This window comes from Frieseomelitta varia, unplaced genomic scaffold (assembly GCF_011392965.1).
Source record: "Frieseomelitta varia isolate USP_RPSP 00005682 unplaced genomic scaffold, Fvar_1.2 scaffold_756, whole genome shotgun sequence".
NCBI classification, from domain to species: Eukaryota; Metazoa; Arthropoda; class Insecta; order Hymenoptera; family Apidae; genus Frieseomelitta; species Frieseomelitta varia.
In genome coordinates this window covers 46227-61519 of record NW_025110541.1, presented here as the reverse complement: position 1 = coordinate 61519, position 15293 = coordinate 46227, and positions in this window count along the sequence as shown.

Below are 15293 nucleotides of genomic sequence, written 5' to 3'. Positions count from 1 at the left end.
AGACTTTATATATTTATTGAAAATTTTAATGTACAAAATTGCACATAATGCAAAAAGTTATATAAAATATCTAAAGAATAGCGCTGCCTGCAATATTTAATAGACAAAACAATTTCCTGTTGAAATTTATAATTAGAATCGAATAACTTAAAATTAATTAATTTATATAGAATTATGAATATTAGAATATAATGTTTTAGAATATTAATTATAATAAAAATTCTCATTCCACGTATAATTTATTGCGATCCATGTTTTTATGATAAACTCAAACTTTTATCAATTGAAAAGTTAATTTTTAGATGATTATATTGGGAGCGAATTAAATAAAATACACTCTTTTAATTAATATGTTTAATATATATATATATATATATATATATATATATATATATATAAATTGAATAATGTATATAATAATTATCACTTAAATTCACTTTCTCACAGATCAATATTACTTTTAACTCAGACTCGCAATGAATACTCTTCTTCTCGCTTCTGAACGAAAACGCATCACGTAACACACTCGCAATTGTCTTATAGCACTCATGCCTTCGCTCGACTCTCATGCATTCTCACACATACAGCATAAGACCAAATCCACATATATAATTTCAAGAAGGTGTGAAAAATAATTTGATTTTCTTTCGTTTTCAATAAATTTCAATGGACGAGATAAGTTTTCTTAAAAGTTTCTGTTTTTTGATTATAAAAATTATTGAAGGACTATCTTAGTTATTAAAAAGGTTTTGAAAACAAAAGAAATTTGATCTGCTAATTAATTAAATTATTTCTTGAAATTCATTTTTATCCTGCCAAACAGTTGTAACAAAAGCATCAAAATTATGAATGATTAATTTCTCATTCGATCGATTAGTCATGTAAAGTTTCTTATTCAAAATGTCATCCGTTCTGGTGAATGCAAAATTAACATCGTTGAATTGAGTTTATTGCCTTTTGAATTTCATCCTGATTTTCTTTTATTTGAATAAGATTTTAATCAATATCCGATTAGATGAACTTTTGCTACTTGAATCCACTTTATTTGAATTTCTATTGCATCAAGAAAAAAAAAAAATTACTAAAAGATTAGTGAAGGAAGTATTTGTCCCTTATCAAGTTCATTTAAACAAAATTTTATTGTAAATTAAATTTTTATTGTAAATCTTTTTCATTAAATCTCCAGTTAAGGTTTCCAGGGAAAATCAGTATTATTTATTGTAACTTTCTAATAATGCAATTATAACTCCGTGTTTATACAACATCTTTCTTTTTATTTTTAATCACAAAACATGCTGTCATTGTTTAACGAAATGAAGATGAAACACCCTATATAACTGTCAAGGTTAATCTTCAAGTTTACAAAAGTTTTATCATCTGAAACAAATCAACCTTGGTTACAAGTTCTTAAAATTTATATGTAAATTTGGTATTTTGCTTAAATTGTTTTCACTGTCTTATTTATTTCTTACATCATTTTTGAAAATGTTACACACGCTCTTTTTCAAAGATTTATGTTTTCAGCGAATGAATATAATCGGCAAAAATTAATATTAAGTACTGCAGAATAAATATACCACGTAGATGGAATTAGATGGGAACATTAATAGAAGGGAACATTAATAGAAGGGAACATAACAGGAATATAACTAAAGTTATAACAGAGTTTGCTTATTAGAATTACCAACCCATGATACGTAAATACGTTATACACAGATAACTTTAATTAAACTAATAAAGCAGAAACAATAGTAATGTTCAGTAATAATGTTCTCTACGTTGTAGTAAATTAACGAAGATAATTGGTACGATAAAAAAGCCGTAGTTGATCAAGTTGAAGAAATGCTGGATGACAACTTAGATCAAGGTTAATTGGTTCCAAGACGTAGTAGAAGATCACGCGAACAGGATTATTATTAATTATTATATGGAAAATAGAATGGAAACAGATTTGAATAATTTTAAAAACAAATTGATTAATATATCGTAAAGTAATATTATTCTATTAATTAAATATTTTGAACATGAATGATAATATGACAAATCATGTAACACTTATATACATATACATAGAACATGCATGTATAAAGTGCTTCACCTGATATTACATTATTATCATTATCTGCAGCCAGAAATGTTATGATGGAAAATGAATGGTTATTAAACATATGTTTTTAAATGCATTGATTGAAGCAATTAAAAATCATAAGACAAGCATTACATTTGTAATAAAAATAATAAAATAAATATCAATTATAAATCATATACAATACAATATGTACGATATAATTGAACGATATAGAAGTATGAATTATATACAAAATATGCAATATATGAAATAAATTATTGTTAATATTATATGTTATACATTAAGTTATATATTAAAATATTGTTATAAATTTATTTAATATTTAAAATAATATAATATATAATAATATAGAATAAATTATTGTTAAAATTATATATTATACATTAAATTATATATTAAAATATTGTTATAAATTTATTTACAATATTTAAAATATAATATATATAATATATAATAGTGCATAAAAATTATTGTTCAAATTATATATTAAAATATTATTGTAAATTTATTTACTATATTTAAAATAATATAATATATATAATATATAATAATATATAAAATAAATTATTGTTGAAATTATATATTATTAGAATTAATAATTATAATTATAATTAAATATTATCATAAATTTATTTACATAAATTTTTTTTCAAATTTAAATATGAAACATGCTTTGCACGGTAAAGAGTCTGTGAATATATTAGTATATTAATATATTATATTATTTGTTGTTGTATTTTTATATATTGAAGATATATTATATTATATTATAAAATATGTACACGATGATCCACAATTAGTACTGAATATTAAAAACTTTTAAGCGGAAGTATACATAAAAAATTATTAATTTAGCAGAGAAAGATGCTACAACTTTAATTTTGTATAACGTATCATGTGAACAATAGAAATAACATAAGCATTTAAATACTTTCATATTATTAAAATTAATAATTTTTCGATATGTATTGATTTAATACTGTTTCTGTATAACATACTGAGTTGCATCGATCCATTAAGAATCAAGCAATAATTTCTCACGATTTTATAAATTTCTCAATTTTTTGAAATTTCATAAAATAGAATTTAAATGGAAGATTGAAAATGTCACGAATTCTTTCTTGGAATATGCTTTTATGGCTAAACGCAGGATTTGATATAATATACATTGAGCGAATGAAATTACAAATCGTTAATGAAAATCGTTAGGAAAACAGAGTTACTTGAAACAATTTTTTCTACATTAAGAAATAAATAATTGCCTATGTGATAGTAAGTGTGAAAATTTACAGAAATTCTCAGTACAACTTCCAAGATTTCACCTCTGTTCATAGTCAGCGATATTTCAAACGGAAAAATCAAGAGAGTCCCAGACCAGATACATTTTGAGCCTGGGTAATTGAGCTTTCCGTACTATCGATACCGAACGTTATAACCACACTCAAACTTTTCTGAACTTCCGAATTCTGAACTCGTGAAACTCTCGAACTTGCGAGACTTTATAACGAACTTCGGCAAAACTTGAAGTGTACTTGCAACTAGCGTAAAGATCAGCCAAATGCTCAAAGACAGGAATCAAGGAAAATGGTTCGTTACACAGCCTTTGAGTTTAAGGAATATGACCAAGTTTAGATCGATACGGTGAATTCTCCGTGTGTGTAACTATGAGACATCTCGTAAGCAGATTGTGGCTTTTTATGCAAATTTATGTCATTTTGAACGCAGGTAAAAGTCCCCTAATATTCGATTCACCAAAAGTAATATTTGAATACGATTTGCACTTTATAATACTGCTTAAAGTTGCGAACAGTGATACAAATTCAATTATTCTGTATCCGTGGCCGATTTATTATTATACTCTAAAATAAGTCGTTTTAAAGGCTAGGACCTGTATCTTATTTCTAAGGGTTCGAACTACTACTTGAAACAAAAAAAGAAATCGATTCTTTGAAAATTTCAAACTGTCCTGACCCCTTAAGACTCTTCGTTCGTTTAACCACTTGCGCTGGCAACTGATTGCGGACCATAACGAGTGACCAAACCCGTATACAATAATTCGTCGCTTTCTTTTCCTTTTGAACTCGCCAATATGATATCACTGGATAGAAATTATTGAAAAGTAGCAAATTTATTATTTGTTTTGCCTGGGTTATACTTAAATATACTTAAAACTGAGGAAATATTGCAATTTTAGGAGAAAAAATTCTCGACGTGCGTGGCACGTCATTCCAGCGCAAGAGGTTAACCACTTGCGCTGGTAATTGATTGCGGACCATAACGAGTGACCAAACCGATTTTCAATAATTCTTCGCTTTCTTTTTCTTTTGAACTCGCCAATATGATATCATTGGATAAAAATTATTGAAAAGTAACAAATTTATTATTTGTTTTGTTTAGATTATACTTAAATATACTTAAAACTGAGGAAATATTGCAATTTTAGGAGAAAAAATTCTCGACGTGCGTGGCACGTCATTCCAGCGCAAGAGGTTAACCACTTGCGCTGGTAATTGATTGCGGACCATAACGAGTGACCAAACCCATTTTCAATAATTCTTCGCTTTCTTTTTCTTTTAAACTCGCCAATATGATATCATTGGATAGAAATTATTGAAAAGTATCAAATTTATTATTTGTTTTGCCTGGGTTATACTTAAATATACTTAAAACTGAGGAAATATTGCAATGTTGGAACAAAAAATTCTCGACGTGCGTGGCACGTCATTCCAGCGCAAGAGGTTAAACAAATCGTTCGGTGGTGAAATTTCATTGAAGTCGAACAACAATAAGACAGAAACTGAAAGCATCAATTAACGTGGTTTCGTCGAACTCTCTAGCGACAAGCGGTGCCAAGTTGGTACACAAAGATGCAAACAAGCGCGTGCACAGAGCGAGAAGGTAAATCGTGCTTGGTGAAAGCTGCGAGAAACAGAGAGAGAGAGAGAGAGAGAGAGAGGGGGAGAAATGTGCGATTCACACGTTCGAAAGCTTCATTTGAATTGAAATCAAGAAGAACACCTCGGCTTCTGGCAGGATATTCCGGTGGCTGGCTGCGACAAAGCGGCAAGGTGCATCGATTTGCATTAATTATCGACGCGGTAATTGCCGTGAACAAGATCGCGAGTCATCGAAGAGCCATTGCTCGTCGGAGATCGAAACCGATCGATCGTTAATGAAATGGAATAAACGTGCGTGGATGAAAGCACTCGTCTCCGTATTGTGCCGCGCGCCGACTCTTCGCCCAAGAATCAAGAGTCCTTCCAATTTCTCGCCGAGTTCTTTGGAGTTACGAGTGATTCTTAAGATAATGAACGTACTCCAAGGGGGGCAGAATTGTCAAAATCAGATTACTTAAGTTGTTGCCGTCCACCATATTTGATGTTCATTCGCGCGGAAGTAGAGAGCCAACGGAATTTGAAACCAGCTTTGTCGTAAAGAATAATATCAGTATCTTAAAATTTATTATAATTTATTATAATAATATTTATTATTATAATGTTATATAATATTATATAATATTTATTATAATAATATTTATTATTATAATGTTATATAATATTATATAATATTTATTATAATAATATTTATTATAATAATGTTTATTTATTTATTTTTCACGGATAAAGAAAAATATCAGTACAAAAAGTGACACAATTATGAAAAAATTTTTTTTTTAAATGCAATGTGGTATAAGACTGAGTGAAAAATTACAAGGAGATACTAAGTAATGTTTAAAAGATGGAAATGAATGGTTAAAAACATCGATCGAACAATGTCCATTATTAGCGTTAATGAATATATGATTATAGAAGCCATAGTATGTTCGATGGTGTTCAATGTGAAGCAATTCAGAATGACGTAGTGATCTGGAAGGAACATTAAGTTTAAACATTTCAATGATATTCAGGCACGAGATCAGAATATCATTGAATATTCTATTGACAAAGACCAAGTCAGCTATTTTCCTGCGATGCTCAAATTTAATTTGGTTAGAACGTATTTGTAATTATGACAGTATCTAGGCATAGGATCACCATTATGATAAGCTGCTAAGCGTAGAAATTTGTGTTACGGTCTTTCAAGAGCGTCAATGTAGGTATTGTAGTAGGGTGATCAGATCAGCGAGCCGTATTCCAAGATAGGTCTAACCAATGTGCAGTAAAGTAATCTTAATATGAATGTATTGTAGAAAGTTTTTTATTTATTCGTAATTTTAGTAAATATACATAAAATATTAATAAAATATTAAATTATTTATAAATTTAAATATAAATATAAATATATAAATTATTTATAAATTATTAAAATATTAATAAAATATTAAAATAATAAATTTAGTAACTATATATAAATATAGAGTAATTCGCGTAACTGTAATATCATCTTGTTGAAATTAGAAGAAAATGAAGGTGAATGATTCAAGGTGAACTATTTACAATCGTATTTTTTTTTTTTTTTTTTTAATGAAAAATTGATGTTTTGAGCTGTTATTAAAATACATATATATATAACAATCTACCTGATTTCAAAATCTTTTTTTTTTTACAATCGTGACATTTTTTCAAAGATATTTGCATATCATCAGGTGGGAAATTTTATTTTTCAAAATTTTTTAAATTAAACGTTTCTAATACTATTGAGAAATTTTTTTCACGACTATATTTTTTTTCTTGATTTTTTCCACGAACCGCGATAGTTTTAAAAATTGAAATGTTTCTCTTTACAATGATCCCTTAAAATTTACGATCAGTTTTTGTCACTTTATTAAACTTTGAACATAAGGCTGAACCAAAAGAAAAAAATTAAAAATTCGTTTAAAGATTTATCAGAAAGGGAAAATTTCAATCTGCAAGTCATGACAAAAATTTCACATAGAAACAACACTAGTTGACAAATATAAAAGTAAAATTATAACATTAATTGTCGTATTAAAATTAATTTTAATTTCAGTAGTAGAACTCAGGGAAACAAACTTAAGTATTATATTTCATCCTTCTTCTCTACAAAATAAGTTTCAAGTTTCAAATTGAATTTTGTCTCATTTTGTCTCATTCTTTTGATCATGTTATCGAATAATTACGAAAGCATTTGGTGTATGTAAGAAAATTTCAGAATACACCAGAATAAATTGCATTTGTGAAAAAAATATGCCAGTAGTCTATTTTGATCTTCTTTGTATTTTTCTAACTTCAACTTAAACTGATTGTAAAGTGACTTGTTATAGTTACGTCAATCACTTTGCGTAGAATGTCACGCAAGTGGGACAAGTTATATCTCTTTCTTGATTGAAAGTAGGAAAATATTTGAATGATTCGAAAAGGATTATCCTTTGCATGTCATATGACGTACCTTGCAATTGAAAGTTGTTTTTTAATGGAAATATATTGGAAATATTCGCTTTTATGTAAGTCAAATCATCTCCTCAAAAGATGTTGGGGTAACATAATTAAAACTTTGTTAATTTTGTTAAAGATATTTTTGCTTTATTTTGATAAAATTCATCGGACGAAGAACAAGGAAATACGTACTGTGCCATTTTTGTGTTTTTATTTTCCCTGTTTTTTTATATAATAAGTATATATAATAGTAGTATATTTTACTATAAAACATACTTTATATAATAAATATATCTACGAAATTAAAGCTGAAATATAATTTAAACTAAGTTTTCAATAAAACTGACAAAATTTTCAATTAATGATAAAACAACTTTAACTTTTTAAAAACATAAAAAGACAAAACACAACATATTTAAATTAAGTAACTTTTTAACAACATAATTTAACTGTAACTTTTTAAAAACATAATTTAAACTAAGTTTTCAATAAATGGTAAAGCAACTTTTATAACTAACTGTAACTTTTCAAAAACATAATTTAAACTAAGTTTTCAATAAATGATAAAGTAACTTTTTTACTATTATCTCTTCTGCTTCAAGAAAACTGTGAAGTATTGATCTTTTCGTATTTGCTGAAACTTTTATTCCATACCTTTTTACAGAAATTTACTTTTTCAGAAGTAGAAAAAAATCCCATTTAAACAGGAACATTTGTTCCATCAAAAATTCTGACAAGCGGATTTCCTGCAAAATATCCTGGGGTATATGGATCTGAAATTGAAGCATAAAGTTCTGCTTGAGAGTTTGGGAAATAATACTTTTTTAAAAATTGACAAATTATTAGCAAAATGGAGCGATTTTCTCTTCTACATCTATCCTGCTTTCAACACCTGAAATCTTAATTAAAGGAATATATATTCAAAGGTATACTTTGAACTTTATTCCAAAAATTTTAATAATTAAATAGAAGATAATTATTGAAGCTGCACCATTAAAATGTTAATAATAAAGATAATTAGAGAAATTTAAAAATTAACAAATAACCTTTATTTGTAGAAGCTAACAGTTTCATTTTAATTGTTCAAACATTACAACATATTACATATAATTTTATGTCTGAAATTATCTAATCTTCTATAAGCAAGTTCCACTGTTTCATGCAACTCTTACACGTAAACGAGTGAATCATTTTCTAAACAATCCGCGTATTTCTGCCGAAAAGAACCGATAGATTATTCGCAAATTACCAAACTAAATATTATACCGCGGTTAAACATAATAACTAGTCAGATATTAATTTCCACCCACGACTATAATTAAACGCGATACATATACCAGGCGATATTAAATTTCTGTTCTAATTAATATCAAACCCTACGAACGAAAGATCCCGAACGGCCGGCAAGCATTAATTCGGGAATGTTCGATTTACGAAATCGTCGAGTCACAGCCGGTCTAATGGAATTCATTATGCACGGGGGATATTCTTATTGCATCCAGACTAATAATGATTTATGGTAACACTCTGTATCCGCAGCGGCCATCTGTTACCGGTGCGTTTCGCGGTGCACGACGCGCAAGATGTGCAATAAACTTTGCCGCGAAACTAAATTGCTGCCGTATTATGCGGCCGCGTTTCAATTTAATGATTGCGTCTCGTAATGTTTCGAAACAACCGAAAACAGAACGTTCGCCGAAATCTATAACGGGCTGTGTACAGTCGCCATTGAAATTGTTTGGCGTCGGGAACAGTAGCGATCGAGGTATCGATATCGTGGGTCAACGATAATATTGTCCCTGAGAATATCACACTTGTGGTGTTGGTGGGGAGTTAGAGATTCCCTCTCGGGAGAGAGAGTTACTTTTTTGTTAAATTTTCTCATCTTTTTTATTATTCTTATCATTATATTTATTATTATCATCTTCTGTCATCTTTTTATTATTGAGAAATATTGCCTATTCTTTTAAAGCTTACGATGAGATTACAAGATCGATTGCAACAAATTTTCAAGTATAGTCCATGATTAATTTTTGAGATACAACGAGCCAAAGAGGCGTACATGCATTAACCTTTTTTCAATAAAAAAAAAAAACAGTGGTTTTCTGAAAATTTAACAACATTAATCTCTTTTATTAAAAAACAGTGGTTTCCTGAAAATTTAACAACATTAATCTTTTTCAATAAAAAACAGTGGTTTTCAAAAAATTTATACAGGATGATTCTCAAATGCTTGTCTCAAATACTTCGGATGGTAAATGTGAGATAAATAAAAAGAGGAACAAGTAAAAATCTTTGTATGGACTTATATTATCCTGCAAACTTCAGTTTCCAGAGTATAAATTTTTTTTTTATATTTTTATAAATAAATTAGCTGAGAAGCAACGCCATTGGGGAAACAGCACTTCAGGAACTATTGATAATTTTAATGAATTATTTTTTTACGTTAGAAACGTAAGCTTTGTCCTTTTCAATTGCCTGTGCCTTAAAATTAAGATTAAATTAAAATTAAGATTGCAAGTATAACTGCTATATTTTAATGGTTTTTTTTAACACTCTTTTATGCAATTCTGCTCGTTTTTGGATTAGTTCTCGTATTCACTTTATCCGAGAATCTTTGTCTAAAGTCAACTTAATTTTATTCTGAACTCATTGGACGATGTCTGAACTCATTGACGATATTGTAAGTAATTAAACAAAAATCTTCGATCAACAAGTCTCATGCCATAACGCACTCACTTGAATTCCTTAATTAAAAATATCACGTAGTAGTGTAATCTGTAATCTATTTTGTATTCTTTGTGGCAGACTGTGCATATCCTCCTGCGTTCAATATGCACTATTTAAATATGCAATTTTTGGAATGGGACTATAGGTAAAAAAGAAAGTCTAATGGATTGAATTTTGCCTAACTCGTATCAATGGTTAACGTGTACTATATTGTGCTCTCTACACCAATGTTTCGCTCAGACACAAGACGGACACATTGAACACTTTCTTCAATCATCTATAACTGAAAATACTCAAATTCATATTTTTTATTTACTGTGCGTATATTTTGGATGTTTTTTTTATTTATTTTAATGTGTGGATTCGCTATCTAAAGTACGGAATCATTTTATACAAAGTGTCTCGCTTTATTTCGATGTCTCTGCATTATTATTCATAGCAAAAAAATATTTCAGATGAATTTTATTTCGTGGCGGATGTATTCTGACATAATTTTAATTCTATGTCTGTAATTATGTTTGCATGGTAATTCTGTGTCTGTACCATGTATATTTTCTAGAAAATTGAAGTTAAAATATCTCCTAAATTGATAATATCGTAAATTAATGATACATGGGTTAATATTGTCTTTTCGTAGAGAATATCGATTATTATATTAAAAATTATAGAGTTTCGTTTAAAAAAATAATGTTTATGCGACTTTTACGTGTCTATTCGCTAAAAAATAAATGATCTTAAAATACAAAACCGTGTAAATTTATCTAAAAGATATTTTTGGTTTATATTAATAGTGAGGAAAATCAAAATCAGAAGAGACACCTCGTATATGTATATAATCTACATATGTCGCGTAAAGTGAAGATAGTTTTGGCAGTTCGGAGCAGTAATAAAATTTCGAACAATTTCAAATTTCACAAATAAAATATTTGTCGAGGAATATCAGTCGTTGATTACGAATCCTATAATCGGTTTGTAAAGATGTTTAGCACTTTTACTAACTTATACGAATAAATATGCAAACTAACTAAACAATCTAGCTTGAATAATCTCGATAAATACAAAATGTCCCAGGTCTAAAGGAGATAATATAAATATCTCCCTCATTTTTTGTGAAAAATGTTCATAACACAATTTAAATGGCTTCAGTAAATATATTTTGTCGTCATTTTTTCTATATTTTTTTTTTTCAAAATCATTGGTACTTTTTATTTAAAAATCCTGTATTTTTTCTGTATTTCCTGTATTTTTTCTTTTTCAGGATTTTTTGAAAATCCTATATCGCTTCTTGTAGCGAATGGAAAAATACATTTCAATATATCTGATGATACGTGAAGTTGCTGCTTAGTAAGTTGATAAAAGAAAAGAATACAGAAAGATGACCTGGAAAGATCTGTTTTCCATTCTTTCGTTGAAAATTATGCTGTAAACCTTTCATGTCATATAAATATGTCGTATAAATGATATGAAGAAATGTTTCAGACTTTGCCAATCTTCTAAAAGCTTCGATATACGGACTCTTATGTAGGTCAGATAATTTAAAAAAAAAATCATTCCCAGAAGTTTTGCTGGAATTCGAACTTGGATTTTCGAAATTCGAAATGTCCCATTCAATACGATATTATATTTCGATCAATCTGTTCACTGTTACCGAGTTCACTCTTCTTATTATCTCTGTTTTCCTTCTTTTTCAAAATTTCAAAAATATTTCACTTCTCTCGCCGTCGTGAGAGCAAGTAAAACAAGTGAAATTTAAATTCAACGATCATTGGCGGATCTTTATGCAAATTTATATTTTTGTAAATGCAGTTGAAGTAAGCAGAAATTCCCTTTCATTGCTAAACACAATAAACAGATATCGATTTTTCGGTATTTTGTAAATTTCTTCAATAAATGCATAAAAAACTTTATGACTATTACATGCATAAGAATAACGTATAGTAAAAGAATTGATAAACACTGTCAATTTCGAAAATCCAGCATCAAAATATTTGGGAAATAATTTCTCAAATTATTTTTGCCAATACAAAAGTCATACAGACGTCATATGTCAGACGTTATATCCGTTACAGGTTGAAAACTAATTATCACCGTAACTCGGCAATGATTCAGTGATTAATCTCTCAGTGTAAGCTGTCATTTAACACCAAAAACAATCAGTTCCCTTGTCCGTTCATTTTTTCCAACTGTTCGGGCACCTGCTGCAACGTCAAAACAATTTCAAAAAGACGTAAAACTAACTTAGTCGATCAATTGGCTGGCAATGGGGCGCGAGAAGAAAGGGCTGCCCGCTCGCCCCGTAATTTCCACGCGACGAGCACTTAACACGATTCCTTTTTTTTCTTTTTTTTCTTTCTCTCCCCTCCCTGCCCCCCTCTGGTTGGATTCGATCGAACGTGGCGCGCATCTGTTCCCCAATCACGAACTGGGGCGGTACGACCGATTTGGTAATCTCGAATCAATTATTATCGATTGGAACGCTCGCAAATTCCCAATCAGCACTGGCAAAGGGCGCGCCAGATTACCGGGGCAAACGGCCGTAACGCGGTCAGCATAATCCAACTAAAAACGGATATGTATCGGCATCAGGTGGGAATTGTCGTAAAGCCGGCGTCAATTGCTCGTTGCTTGAGCGACGATCGTTCTGGACCAGGCGAGAGAAACACACGATTGTGCCGTTAGCCAGCTGCAACCTGGCCGGCCCCTTTCACTTGGTGTACACTTCGGCGGTTACTGATCGTCCGGCAGTTTGATTTTCCCCGTTGCCGTTTGATGGATGTGGACGCCATCGATGCCGAACTTCGTATCAACTTTTACTATTGTTTACTCGTGTTTTTGCCAGATGCTTGGCCGAAGTTAGTGATACCTAGTCAGACTGTCGGACGCAAGCACTTTAAGAAAACAATGTCTCCAAATGTGAAGTGTAGCGAGAAATTTAACATCCCCTCTGAATAATTTCATCAACACAACCCTAATTGTGTAACATGTTGACGAATGAAGTGAATTTTGAATTGTAGCTCTTTAATATTTTGTTGATGGTTAATGTACATGTGAATCCGTATTTCTAATATTCAGTTCGAGGAAAATCATTAAAACAATGTAATAATGAAAAAAAAAACGATAGTTCTGGCCTAGTTGTTGACTCATTTGAATATTATCCACTATAAATTCTCTTCTTCTGCTTTGCTGTGATCGTAAAATGAAGAAAATGGTTAATTCTTGGAGTAGAGAACATTCGAGTATTTTATATACTATGTATGTAAACTTAAGGTTGATTAATGTTTGGCTTAAATAATTAATCTTTAAAAGGCTTTACGTTGGTTTAGGAAAGTTGCTGCAACTCTGTCAAATAAATTAATAATGAAACAATGAAACTTAGAAAACATACGTAGAAAAGAATGTCTCATTCACAAAAAATCTGGATATCTTAACGTATAATTTTTTAGTAAAAATCAACGAGATCAATAAGAGTCAATCTCTCGACAAAATCGTTCTCTCTCTCTCTTTTTCATTCGTTATTTCTTCTCTGGCTCGTTAGACGAATTGTGAATTTTCGAGCAATCTCGCGACCGAATTCGGGAATGTAGCACGCAATTAAGATCAGTCACGGGAAATGTGAACAAAGCCTGCTCGTCGATAATATGTCGTTGTATTTTCGACAATGCAGTCAGACCGTACGGCCGGCCGATTCGCGTAGGCGGCCAATCAACAACTTACTTTTTTCAGTAAAGACGCGAGCACTGCGTGGGCACTTAATTGGATGACTGGACGATATATATCGTCGATAAATTGGCGTAAACAGAACAAAAAAGTAAAAAAGAAAAGCGAAGGAATAAAGGAGAATCGTTCAATTCTCCTCAGCGTGGAGCCCTCATTGTTACCAATGGAGATTTGTTTCGTGTAAGAAACGCGAATGAAGAGCGATAGCCTGTGAACTTGCACGTGTATATCGCGTAAGTGTAGATTCACAAAGAAATCGATTACTTTAACATTCAACCAGTGTTATTGTGAGTGGCCATAGTATTTTAAATTGCAATTACTGCCTCCGTAATCTACGATCTTTTTCCACGTATAAATACAAATTTGTAAATTCTTACGTAAATTTAAAATGTCTTGTTTATAAAAGGGAAAAGGTCTATTATGTAATCATTTAGTATTAAAGAAAGATGACACTTGTTGAGAAAAAATCATAATAGAGAAGCACATATTTGGTGAAAATATATTGATTAACTAATGTACATCTGTACTATATGATACACGTTAAGACTTATAACATGTTACTATAACAAATTATATTAAAAAGTCGAACGAACCTTTTTGATTATCTAATAATTTATTTTAGATTACTAAAATTTAGAGTACTTTTTATTTTATTTTCTTTTACACTCTTCGAGAGAGAGATTCGTTGAAAAATTCAATCGAGTAAAAATATTTCAAAATTAAGTAATTTAATTATAAATCCTTATGGTTCTCATTGTTGGGTCTCATACATTGTGTTGCAAAAATGAAACAATGGAAAGTATACTCGTCAGATATGGAGTAGGTATATGTAACTGTGAATTATGACACATTATATGTAATATATAATATATATTATATTATGTAACATTAAATTAAATTATGACGAAATGGCAATTGGAAATTAATAATTCCATTGCTCAAAATTATTTCTCTTGCAAAGAAACTTAAACATTTACAATTTCATGATAATATCATATAATACCGTAATAAAAAAAAAAATAAGAAGAGGTAAAAAAAATGATAAATTCGAAGGTTTATCTATTCCTGGTTTTATTCTAGAAATAATAAAATAATTGTTAAATAAATTATTGTAGACTTACTAAGTAACTAAATATTGTATTTCATATTCTATTCTATTTAAAATAAATTTCAGAGAAAATTATTATACAATTTTACACACTGCAAATATTAGTTTTTCAGATGAATTTCAATATGTCTTTTTTTTTTTTACTTCATTCGTGTTTTAAAATATTTTAAAGTATCCGAGGTTCACGAATATACATTTTTCAATCTTTACAGAAACAAATAGTAATTATTTTTTCACCTGACAAACAAGTACACTCGTTCTACACAGTTAACAAGTTAAATTATATTCTCGATGAGAGCTTAATTTATTTAGA